Here is a 16785-nt window from a genome sequence, read left to right as displayed (position 1 = left end):
ATACATATGATAAAATAAGGAAAACCCCAAAGGAAACCCAAAGGGACACAAATACATAAAACCTATTCTCCAAAATTCTCCCATAAGAGGAGTCATCACAGTTTGTATTATTTAATGGAGATAAAAGTATCTAAGCGAAACATATAAACCAAAACATAGCCCCTAGAACAAAGGATCTTCGCAAATCTAGAAGTCTCCAGCATGCCTCAGCGAGAAACCTCACGTCCTGCATCTGAAAACCACAAAATCTGCATGGGTGAGAACCAGAGGTCCCCAGCATGGTAACAGCTTCCACATATATAATACATAATAATGGAGGAAAGCCAAAGGCAATCCTAGAACTTCCTCCAGATAATATCAAAGCTTATAAACAAGCTAAACCATAAAGGGCATCTGACTAAAGATTCTTCAGCCTAACTAATACTTCCCTTTCCAATTCCTTCAGACCTCCCAACCACCAGCAGGAGTATAATGTAGCAAACACAGTTATATCAAACAAAGAATATACAAATAGGAACAGTTAAGGCATTTAGACAATTAGCAAGTATTATGCAGTCAAATAGGCAATCTCAAACAATTCATATAGTATGCATATGATGAATGTCTGTTCCTAGTGGCTAATGATATCATCTTGTCGGTTATAGAGCCAACCCGACAAGTCCTGGTCGCTAACCATTGGACTGTCCCTCTGTCATGCATCCCCAACTCGACTTATACTCGTCATAAACTTGATCATAATCATGATCTATATCCATCACCCTCACTGGTGAATATATACGGGGGCGAGCTCATCAGGGTCTTTCACAGTGCCCGGCCACACTTACGACACAGGGTCAGCAGAGTATCAAGTCTCAACCTGGAGCACGTGGTGGCTAGCCACTGCTACTACCCAGGAAAACTCGTATCTCCGATAGTGGAAGTGCAAATCACAATTATCAATAATTCAGCATAAACATGCATGAATTCTCATCCATGGATCAACATCCATATCAGCCATTCCGGCTCACGGTTAAATCCATAACCAGCCAATATTCATAGCATACACAGCTATTCCGGCTCACGGTTCAATCCAGAACCAGCCAATATATAAACAATTACGGCCCTTCGGCCAATGGCATAACCAGCACTTCCACCACCATCCTCCACATCTCACATAATCATCAATGATCCTCATTGATTATTCATCTTCCCCTTGCTTCACTCGCAAGTTACCTCATTCACTAGCCCTTTTCTAATAGCTAGGCATATCATAATGATTTAAGATATAATTGGTGAGATCGGAGGCTTAGAAGTATGAAATTTGGCTTTTAAAACTCAAAAATCAACTTTGGGATGAAAACAGGGCCACGCGTACGCGCACTCCACGCGCACGCGCGGATGGCCTCAAAAACTTCTTCGACGCGCAAGCGTCAAGCACGCTAACGCGTGGATTAAAAACTTGCCAATCGACGCGTACGCGTCAACCACGCGTACGCGTGGGTGTTCTCGTGCCCCAGGCACAACACTGGCACAGTTCTGGCATGACTCTCTGGAAAATGGCTGGGCATTGCGTGCAGCACCATCGGCGCGCCCGCGCACATCACGCGCACACGTGGATGGCATTTTTGGGAAGAACGGCGCGCACGCGCCAAGCGCGCCCACGCGCAAGGGGTCATTCTGCTAAAAATTTTTCTAAGTTAAAAGCTGCAGAATTCACTAATTTAAACCCCAATCACGGACATAACTTTCTCATTTTAAATCGTTTTTCACCCGTTCTTCGAACGGCACGGACATTCCGGATCCAATTTCATTTCTAAAAAGATTTGGTACAAAACAGAGATCCGTAGTCCAAGTTATGTCCCGTCAAAGTATGCCCAAAAACCATGTTTTTCATAAAAACCACAAAGTGCCATTTGCAAACAAGCCATTTCCAACTCTTTTCAAAATCAATCAAAACATGCCATTTTCATCCCTTTTCTTTGAAATCAATCAAAAATATATCAATTTCAACATCAAGCCTCCTCAACCCACACATTGAGATTTTACCACAACATACAAAATCACTATTTCATCATTCTAACCCACTTCACCCAAGTGGCTCAAACTCAAATATATTGACATATCATATACTCTTACTCATGCCAATTCTCAACAACGCCAATTCTAATAAATCATCATTGTACACAATCAATATCATACTCACCATCAACATGGTTCAACCCACAATTCAACCATAACCAATCATCAAGCATATATCACAACATGCATATTTCTCATACATCATACCACCAAGGCATCACTAATCATCATCACATATATGACCACATCATATATCTCAATTATTCAACAACATCAACCATTCAATGCCTATCTTAGGGCCTCTAGCCTAAGTATTTCCTACCACATTACATATTAGATACGGGAAACCGAAACCATACCTTAGCCGATTTTCCCAAGCTCCACCGGAGCACTTCCAAACCACTTATCCACAAGCTCTCAAGGCCTCAACACCTCCAAGAACAGATTTTTCACCACCAAACCCTTTCCAAGCTTTTCAAAATCACCAAATCAAGCTCCAATATTCACATATACACAACCTAAGCCACAATCATCATACCCATACACAACATCTCAAAACCCAAGCATCATAAAACAACAAAATACACTAGGGTTGAGAATCTTACCACACCCAAGGTCCAAGGAGACAAGATTAACCTTCTCCTTCAAGAGAGTTGGGTCCTATAACATCAAAGAACCCAAAATCTCAACATTTCACCCATGAAACTCGAAAATAGGGGCTGGAATTTCGAACAGAAACACGTGGCTTACCTCAAGATTGGTTGTATGGGTTTTGTAGAGCTCTCCGCGGTGAACGCGTGGCCGCAAACGGAGCGGCAATCGGAGCTCTAGATCAAAAGTTATGGTGGTTTGAAGATCAACCAAGGGAGAGAACTTGAAAGAGTGTTCTTCCTTCCTTTCTCTCTAATTTCAGCTTGTGTGTGTAACAAATGAGGAGAGAGAGTGCTGAAAACTAGGGTTTTGGTTAAGTTATGTTGGGCCAAGGGCCCACTTTGGGTCCAATTGGCCCGGTTTGGCCCGTTCGGTCCAATCTTGGTCCGAATTCTATAAAATTGGTACCAAAATTCTCGTCTCAATCCCCTCTATCACATTTAGCCATAAAAATCACATTTTAGGCTTTCTAGAATAAATTCTCATTTATGGGTTAATTAGCCGTTAATTAATCGGGTTTTACAAAGCACATGGTTACAGACAGCTTGATTGAGCCGCTTAGGCCAGTATTTTATTCCTTTGCGCCCTCTTATCCATTAATGCTCAAAGCCTTGGATCCTTTTACCCTTGTCTTTTAGTTTAAAGGGTTATTGGCTTTTCGCTCTTGCCTTTTACTTTAAAGGGATATTGGCTTTTTCTGCTTGCTTTTTCTTTTTCTTTCTTCTTCTTCTTCTTCTTCTTCTTATTATTATTATTGTTGTTGTTGTTGTTGTTGTTGTTGTTGTTGTTGTTGTTGTTGTTGTTGTTGTTGTTGTTGTTGTTGTTGTTGTTGTTGTTGTTGTTGTTGTTGTTGTTGTTGTTGTTGTTGTTGTTGTTGTTGTTGTTGTTGTTGTTGTTGTTGTTGTTGTTGTTGTTGCAAGCTTTGTTTATTTTATTGCTTTTCAGTGATTTTTCTTGCTTTAAGAATCAATTTCATGATTTTTCAGATTACCAATAACATGTCTCCTTTTTCATTATTCTTTCAAGAGCCAACTTTCCTAATTCCAACTTCAAACATGCACTGTTTAATTATACATTCAGAGAACAAAAGTGTTGCCACCACATCAAAATAATTGAACTATTGTTAAGATAGAATTCGAAATTCATGTATTTCTTTTCTTTTTCAAATAAAATTTTTCATTTAGGCAAGGTGAGAGATTCACGGAATCATTCAAAGCCTTAAGACATAGATACTAAATACTAATGATCATGTAATAAAGACAAGACTCAGACAAAAAATAAAACATAAAAACAGACATATAACAATAAAACGAGGAAAGTAAGGAACGGGTCCACCTTAGTGACGACGGCTACTTCTTCCTCTTGATAATCCTATGGAGTGTTTGAGCTCCTCTATTTCTCTTCCTTGCCTTTGTTGCTCCTCCCTCATGGCTTTTTTATCCTCTCTGATTTCATGGAGGATGATGGAGTGCTCTTGGTGCTCCATCCTTAGTTGCTCCATGTTGGAACTCAATTCTTCGAGACAAGTATTGAGTTACTCCCAATAGTTTTGTGGAGGAAAGTGCATCCCTTGAGGCATCTTAGATATTTCTTGATGAGGAATTTCCTCATGATCTTGTTGAGATCCATGTGCGGGCTCTTTAGTTTGCTCCATCCTCTTTTTAGTGATGGGCATGTCCTCTTCTATGAGGATATCTTCCTCTATGACAATTCCAACTGAATTGCATAGGTGACAGATGAGATGTTGAAAGGCTAACCTTGTCAAAGTGGAGGACTTGTCCGCCACCTTGTACAGCTCTAGAGGAATTATCTCATGAGCTTCCACTTCCTCTCCAAGCATGATACAGTGGATCATGATTTCTCGGTCCATAGTTACTTCGGACTGGTTGCTAGTACAAATGATAGAACATTGGATGAACTCTAACCATCCTTTAGCTATGGGCTTGAGGTCAGGCCTTCTCAGTTGGACAAGCTTGCCTCTAGAATCCCTCTTCCACTGTGCTCCTTCCACACAAATGTCTATAAGAATTTGGTCCAACCTCTGATCGAAGTTGAAACTTCTAGTGAAAGGATGTGGATCTCTTTGCATCATTGACAAGTTGAGTGCCAACCTTACAGTTTCCGGACTAAAGTCCAAGATTCTCCCTCGGACCATGGTATTCCAATTTCTTGGATTTGGGTTCACACTTTGATCATGATTCTTGGTTACCCATGCATTGGCATAGAACTCTTGTACCATTAAGATTCCAACTTGTTGGATAGGGTTGGCTAGAACTTCCCAACCTCTTCTCCAAATCTCACGTTGGATCTCTGGATACTCATTCCTTTTAAGCATAAAAGGGACCTCGGGGATCATCTTTTTCTTTGCCGCAACTTCATAGAAGTGGTCTTGATGGACTTTTGTGATGAATCTCTCCATCTCCCATGACTCGAAGGTGGAAGCAATTGCCTTCCCTTTCCTCTTTCTAGAGGTTTCTCCAGCTTTGGGTGCCATTAGTGGTAATGGAAAACAAAAAAGTAGAGATTTCTTTCACACCAAACTTAAAAGGTTTGCTCGTCTTCGAGCAAAATAAGAAAGAAAGGAGTAGAAAAAGAAGGAAATGGAGGAGATGGAGGGTGTAGCAGTTTTGGCCAATGGGGTTATAGTGTATGTGTTGTGTGGAAATGAAGGTGGATTTGAGAGGTATATATAGAGGTAGGGTAGAGAAGGGTTTCGTGTGAATGGGTTGGGTTTGGGAGGGAAATGGTTTTGAATTTGAATGGGTGGGGGTTGGTAGGTTGTATGATGGTTTTTGGGAATAGAAATGGAGGTGATTGGGTGAGGGTATTTGGGGAAGAGTGTATAGAAAAGTGTGAAAAGGAGAGAGAATGAGGTGGGATAGGTGGGGATTCTGTGGGGTCCACAAATTCTAAGGGGTCAAGAATTTCGAATTCCTTCTCCTCATGGGCGTTTAAATGCCGAAATGTATGCCATTTCTAGCATTTAACGCCAGTAATACTGCCTTTTCTGGCGTTAAACGCCTGTCTATTTGCCTTTTCTTGTGTTAAACGCCAGTCTGTTAGCCTTTTCTGGCATTAAACATCAGAATGAATACCTCCATGGGTGTTTAACACCCATCCTGATGCCATTACTGGCGTTTAACGCCAACTTTGGTCTTACTCCAGGGTGTTCTATTTTTATTCAGTTTTATTTCTGCAACTATTTTTTTCTGCTCCACATGATCATAAACCTAAAGAAAACATAAAATAACAATGGAAAACAAAATGAAAATGAAAATAAACATAGTTAAATAAAATTAGGTTGCCTCCCAATAAGCGCTTCTTTAGTGTCAACAGCTTGATAGTGAATCTCTTAAAGAGCTTCACAGGGGCTCAGAGCTTGATGCTAGCCTCCCAATACCAAACTTAGAGTTTGTGTGTGGGGGTTTTGTTGTGCTCTATGCTGGGATAAGTGATTGAAGCATTATATGCTTCTTATCCATGGATACAGGGGAAGATCCTTGAACTTTAAACACAAGGTAGTCCTAATTAACATGAAGGACTAATTCTCCTTTGTCCACATCAATCAGAGCTCTTGCTGTAGCTAGGAAGGGTCTTCCAAGGATAATGGATTCATCCTCATCCTCCCCAGTGTCTAGGATTATGAAGTCAGCAGGGATGTATAGGCCTTCAACCTTCACTAAGACATCCTCTACCAGTCCATAAGCCTTTTTCATTGACTTGTCTGCCATCTCTAGTGAGATTTTTGCAGCTTGCACCTCAAAATTTCCCAGTTTCTCCATTACAAAGGATGGGATGAGGTTTATGCTTGACTCAAGGTCACACAGAGCCTTCTCAAAGGTCATGGTGCCTATGGTGCAAGACTGCAAGGAATTAAGAAGCGTCCGGGATCCGGCTTCTTCTGAGGTAATTTTTGCTGAACCAAGGCATTTAGTTCCTTGGTAAGCAATGGAGGTTCTTCCTCCAAGGTTTCAATACCAAATAACTTGGCATTCAGCTTCATGATTGCTCCTAGGTACCGAGCAACTTGCTCTTCAACAATATCCTCTTCCTCATCAGAGAAAGAGTATTCATCAGAGCTCATGAATTGCAATAATACATTCAAGGGAATCTCTATGGTCTCTATATGAGCCTCAGATTCCTTTGTTTCCTCAATAGGGACCTCCTCAGTGGCTATTGAACGTCCAGTCTCTTCTTTCTCACTAGAGTTCAATGCCTTTTCTCCCTCTCCAGATTCGGCCATCACTGTTGTATTTATGGCCTTGCACTCACTTTTTGGATTCTCTTCTGTATTGCTTGGGAGAGTGTTAGGAAGGGTTTCAAGTATTCTTTTACTCAGCTGACTAACTTGTGCCTCCAGATTTCTGATGGAGGACCTCGTCTCAGCATAAAACTGTGAGTGGTCTTAGAGAGATCAGAGACTATAGTTGCTAAGTCAGAGAGGCTCTGCCTAGAAGTTTTTGTCTATTGCTAAGAAGATGATGGAAATGATTTGCTATTGCCAAACCGATTTCTTCCACCTTGATTATTATTGAAGCCTTGCTGAGGCTTCTGCTGATCCTTCCATAAGAAATTAAGATGATTTCTCCATGATGGATTATATGTGTTTCTATAGAATTCTCCTATGTAATTCACCTCTTCCATCTCAGGATTTTCAGGATCATAAGCTTCTCCTTCATCAGAGGCTTCCTTAGCACTGCCAGATGCAGTTTGCATTCCATTCAGATTCTGAGAGATTATATTGACTTGTTGAGTCAATATCTTATTCTGGGCCAATATGACATTCAGAGTGTCAACCTCTAAAACTCCTTTCTTCTGAGCCATCCCATTATTCACAGGATTTCTTTTAGAAGTATACATGAACTAGTTATTTGCAACCATTTCAATGAGTTCTTGAGCTTCTACAGGTTTTTTCTTCAAATGAAGAGATCCACCAACAGAGTAGTCCAATGACATCTTGGATAGTTCAGACAGACCATCATAGAACATACCTATGATGCTCCATTCTGAAAGCATATCAGAAGGACATCTTCTAATCAATTGCATGTATCTTTTCCAGGCTTCATAGAGGGATTCACCTTTCTTCTGTCTGAAGTTTTGAACTTCCACTCAGAGCTTGCTCATCTTTTGAGGTGGAAAGAACTTGGCCAAGAAAGCATTGACCAACTTTTTCCAAGAGTCTAGGCTTTCTCTAGGTTGAGAGTCCAACCATATCCTAGCTCTGTCTCTTACAACAAAAGGGAAAGCATAAGTCTGTAGACCTCAGGATCAACCCCATTGGTCTTAACTGTATCACATATTTGCAAGAACTCAGATAAGAACTAATGCAGATCTTCTAATGGAAGTCCATGAAACTTGCAATTCTGTTGCATTAGAGAAACTAATGAGGCTTAAGCTCAAAGTTGTTTTCTCCAATGGCAGGAATAGAGATGCTTCTTCCATAGAAGTTGAAAGTTGGTGCAGTAAAGTCACCAAGAACCTTCCTAGCATCTCCGGCTGCCATGTCTATATTCTCTGCTTCTTTTTCGAAAATTTCTGTAAGGTCCTCTCCAGAGTGTTGTGTTTGAGCTTCTCTTAGCTTCCTCCTTATAGTCCTTTCAAGTTCAGGATCAACTTCAACAAGAACGTCTTTATCCTTGTTCCTGCTCATAAACAAAAAAGAAAGAGAATAAGAAAAGAAGACAAATTCTCTATGTCACAGTATAAAGATTCCTTTATGTGAGTAGAAGAATAGAAGAAGAATGAGAATAGAGAAAGAAGAAGAGTAATTCGAACAAAGAGGAGAGAGGTTCGAATTAATAAGAAGAAGAGAGGTGTTAGTAATTAAATAAAATAAAAGAAATAAGAAGAGAGAAGAGAGAGAGTATTCAAATTTTAAAAGAGAAGAAAAGGAAAATATTTTTGTTTTTATTTTATTTATTTAGTTAGAATTCGAAAATAAGAAAAGAAATAGAAGAAAAATAAAAACTAAGATAATTAATTAATTGAAAAGATTTTTGAAAAATAGTTAGTTGGTTTTCGAAAATGTGAAGGAGAAAAGTAGTTAGCAGGTTTTGAAAAAGATAAAAGAAATATTAAACTTTTAAAGTCAAAACAAACTAAACAAGCAATTAATTATGAAAGATTTGAAAATAAGATAAGATAAAATATTTGAAAATCAATTTAAAAGATATGAAGATAGAAAAGATTTTGCAATTAAATTTTGAAAAAGATGTGATTTGAATTTTAATTTGAAAAATATTTGAAAAAGAAATTAAAAAGATTTGATTTTTGAAACTAAAGTTATGACTTGGCTAACAAGAAAGCAAAAGATATGATTCTAGAATTTAAAGATTGAAACTTTCTTAACAAGAAAATAACAAACTTGAAATTTTTGAATCAAAATAATAATTGTTAGTAAATAATTCGAAAATATGAAATAAAGATAAGAAAAAGATTTTGAAAAATTTTTAAGAAAAAATTCGAAAATAATAAGAAAAATAAAAAGAAAGATTTGATTTTGAAAAAAAAATTGAAAAGATAAATAATTTTAAAATTAAAATTTTTTACTTAACTAAAAACAAATATGATTTTGAAAATTTTTGACTAATTTAATGCAAGAATTTGAAAATGCATGAAAAAATAAAGGAAAAATATTTTTTTATTTTTTTGAATTAATGAGGAGAGAGAAAAACAACTAAATGATACAAGATTTAAAAATTTTGGATCAAAACAAAGAAAAAGACCAAGAACACTTTGAATGTCAAGATGAACACCAAGAACACTTTGAAGATCAAGATGAATATCAAGAACAAATTTTTGAAAATTTTTAAGAAAAGAAAGACACAAAAGACACCAAGCTTAAAAATTTTTGAATTTTTGACACTTAACTTTCGAAAATGCACAAGAAACACAACAAAAGACACAAAACTTGAAAAATTAAAGATCAAACAAAGAAAATAAGCAAGAACAACTTAAAGACTAAGAAATAACACCATGCATATTTCGAAAATTTAAAGAACATATAATTGACACAAAACTTAAAAATTGACACTAGATTCAAACAAAAGACAAAATTTTTTTGTTTTTATATATTTATTAAATTTTTTTCGAAAAAAATTTTTTTAGAAAGAGAAAATAAAGAATTCAAAACTTTAACAAGAACAAGAACAAAAGACTTAAAGAAAAATTAAAGATGATAAAGAAAAGAAAAATTTTTGAAATATTTTAAAAACTTTTTTGAAAAGAAAAGAAAGACTCAAACAAAAAGAAAATTACTTAATCTAAGCAACAAGATAAACCGTCAGTTGTCCAAACTCGAACAATCCCCGACAACAGTGCCAAAAACTTGGTACGCCCGAATTGCAACCAACCATTGCAACTCGAGTACAACTAACTAGCAAGTGCACTGGGTCGTCCAAGTAATACCTTACGTGAGTAAGGGTCGATCCCACGAAGATTGCCGGCTTGAAACAAGCTATAGTTATCCTGTAAATCTTAGTCAGGCGGATTATAATGGTTATGAGTTTTTGTATTTAAAAGATAAATAAACATAAAATATAAAATACTTATATATTTACTGGTATGAGTCTCAGTTAAGAGTTTAGAGATGCTTTGTTCTTCTGAATCTCTACTTTTTTACTGTCTTCGTCTCCAAACCCGAATGGTCTCTTCCACGGCAAGTTGTATGTGATTAAACGCCTTGCAGTCGCCAATTTTCCTCTTAGTGAAAAAAAAACAGGCACGGCTTAACGTACGTCTAATCAGCAGGAGGTTCTCGCTGCATCAGAATAGAACAAATGGTCATTGTCTTTTGCACACTGTCACTACGCCCAATACATGGGAGTTTGAAGCCCTTGCAGTCCATCCTTTTCTTGATCCTACTCAGAGTACCACAGACAAGGTTTAGACCTTCCAGATCTCGGGATGCTGCATTCTGATTCTAGACTCTACCACTTGGTCCCTAATCTCCCTCTTTTGATTGATCCAATGTTCCTGGGAGTCAGCCTATCAAAAGTTAGGAATTAGGCACCCCAAGAGATATATAATCAAGTTGTCGCCCAATGACTACGTTAAGCTCATGTAGACGGCTAGTGGTTGTCAGGCAAGCGGATCTTTGTTAAGATAGCAATGAAGGTCACAGGTGATTGTCACGGGTCACCCCCTTCATTCTGACTTAACTGGATTAAGTACGAGAATATATCTTGAAATGGAATCAAGCATGGTTTGAATGAAGAACAGTAGTAGGTGTATTAATTCATGAAACACAGCAGAGCTCCTCACCTTAATCTATGAGGTGTAGAAATTCCACCGTTGAAAATACATAAGTGAAAAGTAAATTGGTGTTCCAAGGACTCGGCAGAGAGGCCGGCCAAAAGACTGGACACGAATACAATAGAGAAATGTAGTATTTATACTAAACTAGTTACTAAGGATTACAGAAAATGAATAACTAAGGTAGATAGTGCAGAAATCCACTTTCGGGGTCCACTTGGTGAGTGTTTTGGCTGAGCTTTGAGTGCTTCCACGTGCATATGCCTTCACTGGAGTTAAACACCAACTTTGGTGCCATTTTGGACGTTTAACGCCAGGTGAGAGTCCAGTTTGGACATTTTACGCCAGAAAAGGGTCTCTGGTGGGCATTTTGACGCCAGTTTTGGGCCATCAAATCTCGAACAAAGTATGGAGTATTATATATTGCTTGAAAGCCCAAGATGTTAGCTTTCCAACTCAATTAAGAGCGCACCAATTGGGTTTTTGTAGCTCTAGAAAAATGCTTCTGAGTGCAGGAGGGTCAGAATCCAACAGTATATGCAGTCCGTTCTCTGTCTCTGAATCAGACTTTTGCTCAGATCCCTCAATTTCATTCAGAAAATATCTGAAATTACAGAAAAATACACAAACTCAAAGTAGAATCCAGAAATGTGATTTTTGCATAAAAATTAATAAAAATATAATAAAAAGTAAACAAAACATACTAAAAACTATATAAAAACAATGCCAAAAAGCGTATAAAATATCCGCTCATCAGAATACCAAACTTAAACTGTTGCTTGTCTCCAAGAAACCAACAAAAAAATAAAGTAGGATAAAAAGAAGAGAAATATACAATAAATTTTAAATTATCAATGAAGCTCAGCTTTAATTAGATGAGCGGGACTAGTAGCTTTTTGCTTCTGAATAGTTTTGGCATCTCACTATCCATTGGAGTTCAGAAATGTTGGCCTCTTTAGAAACTCAGAAATACAGATAATATTATTGATTTTTCTAGTTAAGCTCTTTTTGATTTCTTGAACACAGCTACTTTATGAGTCTTGGCCGTGACCCTTAGCATTTTGTTTTCCAGTATTACCACTGGATACATAAATGCCACGGACACTTAACTGGGTGAACCTTTTCAGATTGTGACTCAGCTTTGCTAGAGTCCCCAGTTAGAGGTGCCCAGAGTTCTTAAGCACACTCTTTTTGTTTCGGATCACGACTTTTACCGCTTAGTCTCAAGCTTTTCACCTGGACCTTCACGACACAAGCACATGGTTAGGGACAGCTTGATTGAGCTGCTTAGGCCAGGATTTTATTTCTTTGGGCCCTCCTATCCATTAATACTCAAAGCCTTGGATCCTTTTGCCCTTGCTTTTTAGTTTAAAGGGTTATTGGCTATTTTCTATTGTCTTTTGGTTTAAAGGGATATTGACTTTTTCTGCTTGCTTTTTCTTTTTCTTTCTTTCTTTCTTTCTTCTTCTTCTTCTTCTTCTTCTTCTTATTATTATTATTATTATTATTATTATTATTATTATTATTATTATTATTATTATTATTATTATTATTATTATTATTATTATTATTATTATTTTCGCAAGCTTTGTTTATTTTATTGCTTTTCACTGCTTTTTCTTGCTTCAAGAATCAATTTTATGATTTTTCAGATTACCAATAACATGTCTCCTTTTTTCTTATTCTTTCAAACGCCAACTTTCTTAATTCCAACTTCAAACATGCACTGTTTAATCATACATTCAGAGAACAAAAGTGTTGCCACCACATCAAAATAATTGAACTATTCTTAAGATAGAATTCGAAATTTATGTATTTCTTTTCTTTTTCAAATAAAATTTTTCATTTAAGCAAGGTGAGAGATTCATGGAATCATTTATAGCCTTAAGACATAGACACTAAACACTAATGATAATGTAATAAAAACAAGACTCAGACAGAAAATAAAACATAAAAACAGACAAATAACAATAAAATAAGGAAAGTAAGGAACGGGTCCATCTTAGTGACGGTGGCTACTTCTTCCTCTTGATGATCCTACGGAGTGCTTGAGCTCCTCTATGTCTCTTCCTTGCCTTTGTTGCTCCTCCCTCATGGCTTTTTGATCCTCTCTGATTTCATGGAGGATGATGGAGTGCTCTTGGTACTCCATCCTTAGTTGCTTCATGTTGGAACTCAATTCTCCTAGACAAGTATTGAGTTGCTCCCAATAGTTTTGTGGAGGAAAGTGCATCCCTTGAGGCATCTCGGGGATTTCTTGATGAGGAATTTCCTCATGATCTTGTTGAGGTCCATGTGCGGGCTCTCTAGTTTGCTCCATCATCTTTCTAGTGATGGGCTTGTCCTCCTCTATGAGGATATCTTCCTCTATGACAATTTCAGCTGAATTGCATAGGTGACAGATGAGATGTGAAAAGGCTAACCTTGCCAAAGTGGAGGACTTGTCTGCCACCTTGTACAGTTCTAGAGGAATTATCTCATGAGCTTCCACTTCTTCTCCAAGCATGATACAATGGATCATGATGGCTCGGTCCACAATTACTTCAGACCGGTTGCTAGTAGGAATGATAGAGCGTTGGATGAACTCCAACCATCCTCTAGCTATGGGCTTGAGGTCAGGCCTTCTCAGTTGGACAGGCTTGCCTCTAGAATCTCTCTTCCAATGTGCTCCTTCCACACAAATGTTCGTAAGGATTTGGTCCAACCTCTGATCGAAGTTGACACTTCTAGTGAAAGGGTGTGGATCTCCTTGCATCATTGGCAAGTTGAGTGCCAACCTTATAGTTTCTGGACTAAAGTCCAAGATTCTCCCTCAGACCATGGTATGCCAATTTCTTGGATTTGGGTTCACACTTTGATCATGATTCTTGTTACCCATGCATTGTCATAGAACTCTTGTACCATTAAGATTCCGACTTATTGGATAGGGTTGGCTAGAACTTCCCAACCTCTTCTCCGAATCTCACGTCGGATCTCTAGATACTCATTCCTTTTAAGTATAAAAGGGACCTCGGGGATCACCTTTTTCTTTGCCACAACTTCATAGAAGTGGTCTTGATGGACTTTTGTGATGAATCTCTTCATCTCCCATGACTCGGAGGTGGAAGCAATTGCCTTCCCTTTCCTCTTTCTAGAGGTTTCTCTGAAATTTCAATTACTTGTCCTACAACAATATCAGTGGCCCTATACTAAGAATTTTAGCTAAATCGTTCAAGTAATAAATCTCTTTTCCATGATTATATGGTCCATTTGTTTCTAATAGGCTTCAAGAAACCAAAAATTCAATACTAACACAAGAGAATGTTCTTATTTTTCCTGTTAATGCTTTTTCAGCATTGTTGGAAATCCCCTTGTTTGTGCAACTAGAAAAGAACCAAACTGTCGTGGCATGAGTCAATGTCCATGAACTTAAATAGCACTAAAAGTAAGAATAAGATCTCTCAAGAGTTTCATTTTTTTTTTTTGAATTAATTGTGAAATTGTGTCATTGTTTTCATATTGACATCAATAATGGATGTCTCTGCCTCATAGTTCTTGGTTATCGGCCTTGTTCTTTGGTGGAAGCACAAGCACAATCAACAAGCATTCTTTGATGTTAAAGGTACTTTCCAATTAGGATCATAGTTAGCATTTTCTTCTTTTTTAATTGAGTACTATAATAGTTCCTTCAATTCATGTACAGCTTAATGTTAAATGTTTTTTATGTTTCAGATCGGCATAAAGAAGAGTTTTAGCCTCATCTCATCAATTTCACTTGGCTGATTACTTCTTGGAAGACATGGATGATGCTCATTCTACTCTCAATTTCCTTGAGGTACCAGCAAAAAAATTTGTCTCAAAATCATCAGTTTCAAAATAGCTATGCCATTCACTTGATTTGGATTTTTGAGAGTGTGGACTAGAAATTTTGGTTTCATTGAAAAACTAATAGCAGGATGCAAAAGCAAATATCTAGATCTGGTTCAATAATTGAAGATTGTATTCTGCATAATGCTTGAAGATTCTTACCAATAATTAATGTTTGAAATGTTCAATAGGAAGGGAATCAAATAAGAACCAAGAAGAGTTGTGCCAAATACAGGGTTGGATTCAAGAACCCTATGAAGGAAGCAAGACATGGAATATCTACATGCAAGAAGCTGCTAAAGGTGTTGAATATTCTGAAAGATAGGCTTGCCTTTTTTTATCAACATTTTAATGTCCGGCATTACTTCGAAGGTATTAGAAGTTTTACAAATTGAAACTTTCATGTTCCTTTTTTTGTGCTTAGGCACGGTGATGTCATTTTTGTTTGTTGCAGTGGTTTGGTGAAGGAGAAAAATATGTCAAAGCAAGCAGTCTTTCAAATGGCCAACAAGATTGCTCCATGTGTTATTTTCATTCATTAATGTTATTAGTTCATTAATGTCTGCTCACATGAATTTGCTTTAGTTATTTTTCTTTTTGTCTTGTATTGCATTTTATGTTGTTTGAATTTCGAATCATATGTTGCATATGATGGTTATTGTTTCAGTATTTTGATATTGGAGTAAGACATTATTGGCCATGTCATTGCTATGTTTTATGGACAAGAAGTTAGTAGTTGTTCTCAAAGAATAAATAAAAGCTTTTATTTTGTTCTAACTATTTGTCTTTCTCTAATTATTTTTAAATTTTGATACTAAAAAATAAATTTTTAATTTGAGAATATGTAAATGAGATGAGATTAATGAATGGTTTGAAATTAAGAATAAAAAATTACAGAATTTGTGGAGGTTTGAAACTCTCACAAAATAGTTAATTTTTGTTAAATTAAAAAATCAATTTGTGAGGATTTTAAACTGTCACAAAGGTGATTAAAAAATGCCACAAAAATTCAATATAAAACCTCTACTAAATAGATTGTGGAAGTTTTTAAAAAATTTTCACAAAAGACCTAGTGACACCTCAAATTTTGAGAGTTTTAGAAAGTTTCCCTCCTCCCTCTCCCCCCCACAAACTATTTAGTAGGGGTTATAAACCTCCACAAATAAGAGAAAAAACTGTTACAAATAAACAAAAACATTGTAGTGACAACCAATGATTAATGATATAAATCATACAAAAATTTTAAAACTGGACAGAACGTCGAACCGATCATGCTACCGAATCAGGGATATAGAAGTCCAACCAATTTATCTAAAATACATATATACATAGACTCACAATATATATATATATATATATATATATATATATATATATATATATATACACACACGCATATCCCGTTAGGTTTATCAAAACTACACAGACCACCTCTTATTTGATCAATATACACTCACCATCCCCTGTATTATGCCAATTACACATATTACACATAGGCCCCTTGACGTAGTGATGTAGTGTAACTAACAAATTCTTATACATGTGATTGTCACCTATGTTTTAATGATTTTTTTATTTTCTTTTGTTTTGTTTTATTCAACTGAAATAACAAAAATACCCTTCATAACAATATTAAAAGAAAAAGTACTTTTGTAATTGTTCTCGGTTTGTATCTATTTTCTATGCATAAAGAGATTTTTGGATTAGAAAAGACTTTTAACAAAATATTTTTAATGGCTGTTTATGTAGGTTAAAAAAGGTGTGTAATTTTGATAAATCTCAAAGTTTGAGTGTAAGGTACCTAAATAGTAATTATTCAACCATTAAATTACAAACAGGGAGAAAATAAGTAGAAATATTTTCATAACAAATAATGAAACATGGCTTTAGATTTGGTAGCCATCTCTAAAGGAAGGCTACCGATGACCCTCTCTAAAACAATTATGAATTCAACCTATGCTTTTTTTTCCCTAAAGT

The 16785-nt window shown here is 36.6% G+C and overlaps 1 long non-coding RNA gene across 1 annotated transcript; it reads left to right on the top strand.

Annotated features, from left to right (window-relative positions):
• The first annotated feature begins 14375 nt into the window (after nt 1-14375).
• On the top strand, nt 14376-15462 carry LOC140184693 (uncharacterized). The gene is made up of 4 exons (XR_011882094.1): nt 14376-14563; nt 14674-14776; nt 15000-15180; nt 15263-15462. It is a non-coding gene; the product is annotated as an uncharacterized lncRNA (long non-coding RNA).
• Nucleotides 15463-16785: the final 1323 nt, after the last annotated feature.

Source organism: Arachis hypogaea, chromosome 5 (assembly GCF_003086295.3).
Source record: "Arachis hypogaea cultivar Tifrunner chromosome 5, arahy.Tifrunner.gnm2.J5K5, whole genome shotgun sequence".
NCBI lineage: Eukaryota > Viridiplantae > Streptophyta > Magnoliopsida > Fabales > Fabaceae > Arachis > Arachis hypogaea.
This window is presented reverse-complemented; position numbering and strand designations above follow the sequence as displayed.